This window comes from Triticum urartu, chromosome 7 (genome assembly GCF_003073215.2).
Source record: "Triticum urartu cultivar G1812 chromosome 7, Tu2.1, whole genome shotgun sequence".
NCBI classification, from domain to species: domain Eukaryota; kingdom Viridiplantae; phylum Streptophyta; class Magnoliopsida; order Poales; family Poaceae; genus Triticum; species Triticum urartu.
In genome coordinates, this window is record NC_053028.1 from 37,644,371 (window position 1) to 37,651,904 (window position 7,534).

The following is a 7,534-nucleotide window of genomic DNA, read 5'->3' on the forward strand; positions in this document are numbered from 1 at the left end:
CCTCCTTCAGCGGCTGACCGCTCGTCTTCGTGATGAGTTCGCCCTCAAGGACTTGGGGCCCCTGCACTACTTCCTCGGCATCGAGGTGGCCCGACGGACTGACGGCTTCTTTCTGCATCAGCAGAAGTATGCCCACGAGCTCCTGGAGCGTGCCGGTATGCTTAACTGCAAGCCGGCGCCCACCCCCCCATCGACACGAAGGGAAGGTCTCTAGACTCGAGGGGTCTCTTGCGTCCGATGGAGCGTTTTATCGCTCTATTGTCGGTGCTTTACAGTACCTGACGCTGACTCGCCCCGACCTGCAGTACGCTGTCCAGCAGGTGTGCCTCCATATGCACGCCCTGCGTGACTCACTGGACCCTGGTGAAGCGTATTCTCCGTTACATACGTGGCACCATGTCCTTGGGACTCACCCTGACGGCCTCCGCTTCCACCGACCTCGTGGCCTACTCGGATGCCGACTGGGCTGGCTGCCCCGACACGCGACGCTCTACGTCAGGCTATTGCGTCTACCTTAGGCCCTCGTTGATCTCTTGGTCATCGAAGCGGCAGCCCACGGTCTCCCGCTCCAGCGCCGAGGCAGAGTATCGCGCCGTGGCTAATGTCGTGGCCGAGTGCTCTTGGATACATCAGCTGCTCCAGGAGTTGCTTTGTGATGTTCACAAGGCCACTCTTGTCTATTGCGATAACGTCAGCGCGGTCTACCTCTCCGCCAACCCGTTGCACCATCGACGGACAAAGCATATTGAGCTCGATATTCACTTCGTGCGCGAGCAGGTTGCCCTTGGCCGTGTTTGGGTTCTCCACGTGCCGACGACGCAACAGTTTGCTGATGTGATGACTAAGGGATTGCCTACTCCCGTCTTCGAGGAGTTTCGGTCCAGTCTCTGTGTCTCCGGTGACGCTTCGATTGCGGGGGGTGTTGAGTATGTATTGTGTCTTGCACGTGTATTGGATTTGTGGCCCACCTCCTAGTCTTGTATAGTTGTGGTAGAGGCCTTCCCTTGTATTATATATACGTGCACCAGCACCCCATCAATACACCGATCATTGTATTGCAAAACATCTCTCTACAGATTATATTGGATTGGATTGACTGATAATGCAAAGAATTGACCTTACCGTGGATGCTTTTGAATTTCAGTGACAAGTAGCATGGAAATTGACATGTACTGATATTGCTAGGAATTGACCTGTACTGGTTCTTATAGCATATGTGTGCATCCAGTTCATTATTTGGATTGACTGGTAGTTAATTGCCTAATATATCCAGTGTTCAGTGCTACAAATTTATTCAGCTGCACCTTACTACAAATTTGTTCTGTAGCTGTTTGATTTTTCATTTGTAGAATTTGAAGGATCAAAATTTATATGTTAATGCTACACATTTTCAATGTTCAGTGCTACAAATTTGTCCAGTTTGTGCTTTTCTGTAGTTGTTGTTTCTGGTGTCATTTCGTTGTTGTTTCCGGCGTCCGGTCTCTCAACGGGATCAACCGTGCTCTCATTGCCCTTCTCCCGAAGAAGGATGGAGTGCCGGGCCCTGACGATTTCCGTCCCGTTTTGCTTCAGAACGGTGATGTGAAAATCCTCTGCCGGGGGCTGACCTCTCAGTTTCAATCGCAGATCGGAGCCATCATAGATGAGGACCAGTCAGGGTTCCTGTCTGGGCGCAGCATCTCGGAGAACTTTGTGTATGCGGCTGAGTTGGTGTAGTGCTGCCACCGGCGGGGGGCTCCCACGCTTGTCTTCAAGCTGGATTTCGCCAAGGCGTTCGACTCCATCGCCTGGCCGAGCCTTCGCCGAATCATGGAGGTCCGGGGGTTCCCGGCTCTCTGGTGTGACTGGATGGACATCATCCTCCGTTCCTCTAAGGCCACGGTCCTTCTCAACGGCGTGCCGGGGCGCTGGTTCGCGATCCGGAATGGGCTGCGCCAGGGGGATCCCATCTCCCCTTACCTGTTCCTCCTGGTCGTGGACGTCCTCCAGCGCATGATCAGGAGCGACGGGGCTGTCTGCCACCCTCTGGTGGGTGGGGCGCCGGCGGTGGTCCTCCAGTACGCTGATGACACGCTGATCATCATGCGTGCTGATCCCGCGGCCGCTGCGCGGCTTCGGGTCATCCTCGACCTCTTCACGGCGGCTACCGGCCTCATCATCAACTTCTCCAAGAGCACGCTTGTACCGATGAATGTCGAGCGCGGGGTCCTCGACTCTGTCCTGGCGTCCTTCGAGTGCACTGTGGGGGCCTTCCCCCAATCGTACCTTGGCTTGCCTCTTTCATCCGACAAGCTCAAGCTCGACGACTTTGCCCCCATGCTCGCTAAGGTAGACCGTTACCTGGCTGGGTGGCAAGCGCGGCTGCTCTCGCCGGCTGGCAGGTTGGTGTTGATCAACGCCGTCATCGACTCCATCCCCACTTACGCCATGGCGGCCATGCGCCTTCCGCGGGCTGTTCTGGATTGCCTGGATGCGTTGCGCCGGGCGTTTCTCTGGAACGTGGCAGACCGGGCCTCGGGAGCTCAGTGCCTGGTCGCCTGGGAGCGTGCCTGCCGCTGTAAGGCCGAGGGAGGACTCGGCGTCCGGTCTCTCCGGGATCAGAACGACTGCCTCCTGCTCAAGCTGCTTCACAGGCTGCACTCCCGGGCGCCGTCTCGGTGGGCCTGTTGGGTCTGGGGCCTAATGGGAGGAGGATCTCTCCTGGCTACTGGACGACCCCTCCTCCCGGGCGAGCACTAGATGTCCCTCCTCGAGCTGTTGCCGGCCTACCTGGCCCTTACAAGGGTGGAAGTGGGGGGCGGCAGACGGACGTCGTTCTGGCATGATCGGTGGCTTCCGTGCGGGGCGCTCATCGTGGCCTTCCCCGCCTTGTTCTCGCATGCACTTCGCCGGGAGGTGTCGGTCTGGGAGGCCCGCCACAGCGGCGTCCGTGCCCTTCTCGTTCGCCGGCTCACCCCCTTGGCGGTGCGTGAGTGCGCCGCCGTGCAGCGTCTCATGGAGGAGGTGCTGGCCCTGGATAGTCCTGACTCCAGGGTGGCTGTCCTTTGCTCGGGACCGAAGGGGAAACTCTCGTCACGGGGGGTTTACACCCTTGCCCGCTTCGGGGGGACCACATGGTCGCCGGCGCCCTTCCTTTGGTTGTCCCGGGCTCCATCGCGCGTTGCGTTCTTCGGTTGGCTGCTGTCCCTGTCTCGCATCCATACGAGGGATGTGCTCCTGTGGAAAACCATCCTGACGGTGGCGGAGGCTGCGTGTCCCTGCTGCTCGGTCGCGCTTGAAACTGCAAACCACCTCATCTTCGGGTGCCCCTTTGCGGCGCAGTTCTGGCAATGCCTCGGCATATCGACGGATGGGAGAACGGTGGGTCCATCCACTGCCTAGATGCGTCTCCCGCTGTGGGGGGGCGTCGCCCGCTGCCTTCATCCTCCTCTGTTGCTGGAGGCTCTGGAAACGTCAGAATGCGGTCATCTTCCGCAATGACCGGCAGTCCCTTGCAGTCACCCTCAAAGCCTGCCGTGACGATGCCGTTCTCTGGCGGGCGAGGCTGCCCCCCGGTGACCAGGCTCATATTGATGTGTGGCTAGCTGCTCTTAGGGGTTGAGTGGTTGTGTGGTTTTGACCCCCCCCCCTCCCTCCTTCACTTTGTACATCTATGCATCTCTGTACTCAGGGCCGTGGTCCTTTTTTTGGGTAATATATTCAGGTGGTGGAGGCCCCCCCCCTGAAAATTCAAAAAAAAATGTGTTCAAGTGCCATGTGGATGTGTTTCTATGCTTGTGCTTTTCTTTAGCTGTTGTGGCTTGTCTTCAGTTGGGCCAATGTAAACTGGATCGCATTGTAAAAGCATTGGATCTGCATTAGAGGGCAGATGAGAGGGGGCTGCAGAGGTAAGTCACTAGATCGCAGTCCTGTGCCGCCAACCTACCGCGATCGACGCGCCCCATCCCAGTGTGCCTGTCGGCCAGCCGTCGCGATCGTCCTCATCACACCACGTCACTCTGCGCTCGCCAGCCATCCCGATCGTCCTACATGCATGAGGTTGGTGGATTTTTGGATTACATGCTTTTCAATCAGCAATGACGAACAGGCATTTAGCACGTTCAAGAGCAGGCGGTTTGTATCTCATAACTGCACTTGCAATGGGACCTAGAAGTACTGGCAGAGGTACATTTTTTTTTCATAATTGTGTAAGTCTAACACAAGAGCGTATTGCTAGTTGAACCATGTCTACGTCCAATTGTTCAGAGTGTCTATTAATTTCTTTGTCTAATCTATGGATGTTTATTGGCTGTTATAAATAATTGGAATGACAGTTTCCAACATATCTGAGCAGAGATTTGCTAGCACTTCAAAGGAAAATTTGCCTCAATTCATACTTGTCTGTGGTTTTGTGACGGAAGCTTTGTAATCAATAGAGAAGCACATGCAAGCATTTGGCATACCTTCTACTTAATAATCAGATTACATGTTGCACTTGATGAAACTTTTCTGTGTGCTCTTCCCTTTCCAACCACATCCCTTCCACTTGAGAGCAATGCACATCTAAAGCAAATGGAATCGGAGGAAATGAGAGCATTTTTTTACTTCTAAAATCAATGATCCGGATGGCAACCCGTAGCAATGCACGGCCATCATTTCCTTGACTAATTTTGTAGGTTTCTTGTGTTCACCACAAGTTCTTTCTAGGAGTCATAAATTTCCTTTTCCCTTTCCTATTCCAGGAAGAGTGCTTACTGATATCAGTATAATAGTTCAAATAGAGGGCGTTGGGTATTGAGTTAGGTGCATGTGGTATATATTTTTTTCCCGTTGCAAACCGTAGGTTGAGAATTTTTGCAGCTAATATCATTACAGGTTTGTTTGCTTGCTATTGTTGCAATTGTTATTTTAGGTTGATTTGTTTGCTGCTACTGTTACTTCAGATTTATTGATATTGCTATTTTTTTCATGTTCTACTTCTAAATTTCAGAATGAACACGCATGTCAATTTACTCAAAATCTCAAGTCGCAATATACTCAAATCATCCATCTTCTTATTTCTGATCAGCGCCCTCTCGACTCGGGTAACTATGATTCATAAACAGCGGTGTATTCTCCTGTTGCAATGCACGTGCATTTGTGCTAGTTAGACACAATAAGAAAGTTGGCCAGTTCGTTATTGTTGTTGTACTAAGCAAATAGGTGCTGGGTTCGAATGTTGTCAAGGCATTTAGTTTTTGAAGGTTTACCGAAGTGAAAAAATGTACAAAATGCGTTGGCCCAGGGCGGGGAGAGTGTGTGTGGGACGTACACAAGCCACATATAAAAAAAGTACTTTAAAAAAGACCATCCTGCCCATTGTTACGAAGGGATATTGACAGGTTTCGTACATCGATGTATTTAAGGTGGTTGTACTTGTACCGAAGAAGAAGTGATTTGTATACATTTCTAAAGGAGTTGTACGAAGCAAACCCCAACTTTCAAAACAGAAGTTGTAGATGATGTAGATTAGATCTACAAAGCGAAACCAACATTTGCCAGGCCTTCTGTGAAACGTCAAGTCTTCTTATTTTTCTCTTGAAATAAGCTTTCGCTTTGATGTATAGATCACTGAACTGAAGTATCCGCCATAGTTTATACATTATAGAAGTATTAATTTGAAAGAATGAAGCAAATAATCTGTTACGGCAACAGCGACGGCCTTGGCTTAACCAGCAACTGATCTTCTTAGCATCTTGCGAGATGGTGCTTTTTGGTTTTTGCCTTGTATTATGTCGGAGTTTCTGTGAAGGTTGTCAAAAACTTGTAATGACTAGATGATATCCCACGCGTTGCTGCAGTAATTTGTTAAAAAATGCACAAATAGTTGGTAAAAATAACTAAATCTAATGAAAAGAAAATATAAGACTGAAATTAACTATTTGTTGTGAGAATTGGGACCAACTTCTTAAGAATGTAAGATTCATGCTTGTGAGTTGTCACGGCGCTGTAGGTGTTCAGACGGCAAGCACCTCGCAGCAGGTTTTCCACAAGTGCGTCGAACTCATCAGCTAGAAAAGGGATCAGAGACATGTGGTTTATTTTAGCTCTGTAGAATCAAATGGAGATGATGTTGGGGATGCCCTTGCCGGTGACGCCGGGCTGGGAGAATGGTTTCATGAGCTGCTACGGCACGATGCCGGCACGGCACCGGTTCTTGAGCTTCCTGTCCTTGTTCCTTCCGTCGATGATCCCATCCACCTCCTTAAGACACTCGTTGAACCTCAGTTACGCCGCCTGCACCATGGTGTCGTCACCCCAATGTGCGCTCTCCATCCCTCCGAGGTACTCCTCGTCAGGAGAGTGACTGGACAACACGTCCAAAACCGTCATCACCAGCTTTGCCTGCACCTGCGACGGGAAGCATTCTCGGAGCGCTGGTAGTGGTTGTCCACAGGCTCCTCCACCGGCATGTTGGTGCGAGCGATGGAGGGCCGGTTCGGAAAGTGTCCCCCGAAGTCATACTACCGGAAGTTGACCGCCGTGTGGTGCGCCGCCGCGACCCAGATGATGGTGGTGAGCGTGTGGCCGTGTGCGCTAGGCTCTCCGGCGTATGCAGCTTAGGCTACCAGGGCGCATGCTTCTTATCGCCGTGTCCCAGGTGCACACCTCCTTCCAGAACGCCTGTAGCTCCACGTCGCCGGCGACGGTGGCAACGTCCCAGTAATACCAGGAGACGTATGCCAGCACCCACCCCTTGAACGCGCCCCAGATGAGGATCCCGTCATTAGCGAAAGGGTAGTCTTTGATGGCAAGCTTGAGGCCGTGCTCCGCCGTGGGCTCCTCCTCTGCCATCGGTAACCAACTTTTCCATTACGCGGATAACTATTGTTAGAGTGTGTATTTATATATTTTGGGGGTTTATATGGGTTACAAAAAAATGAATATATCTAATACAAGGAATGTATTCCCTAGGTGCTAATACAAGGCACATTATATACAGTGATTGCATTTTTCTAAATTTCCTTCCACCGTATTATGATTTTCACAAAGTTTCTTTGTAACTCAGGCTACATGAAATCTCTTATCCTCAACCCTCCAGCCTTGCTTTGAGATCCGTACTCTCCAACTAACTAACAACAAGAAGATTTCTCTTTTTTGTTTCTCAAAACTGAAACAACATATGAACTTCAAACTTTGCAGATCGAACAAACATTAGAACGTCAATGTGTGAAAAAACTTTCAGATTTTTTGGTCTGATATAAATATACAAAATGAGATTTTATTTGAATAAAAATATTATTTCAAGTATTTAAAATGCATGAAAAAATCTGAAAGTTTTTTCCTATATTGTAGTTAGAATGTATTGTTGTTCTGCAAAATTTGAAGTTCATATGTTGTGTCGTTTGAGAGAAACAAAAAAGACAAATGTGTTTGCACGGATCTTGATGCATAAATGGATGGCAAAGATAAGGGGTACCGTGTAGCATGAGCTACAGAAAACCCTACGATTTTTCCACTGGTAAAAATAATTTATGCATCAATTTTCCACCTGTTGGTGTTGAATCGATGGATG

At 50.3% G+C, this 7,534-nt stretch overlaps 1 pseudogene; it reads right to left on the bottom strand.

The window, feature by feature from the left end:
* Nucleotides 1-6,075: 6,075 nt before the first annotated feature.
* On the bottom strand, nt 6,076-6,813 carry LOC125520116 (annotated as a pseudogene).
* Between the last annotated feature and the right edge of the window lie 721 nt (nt 6,814-7,534).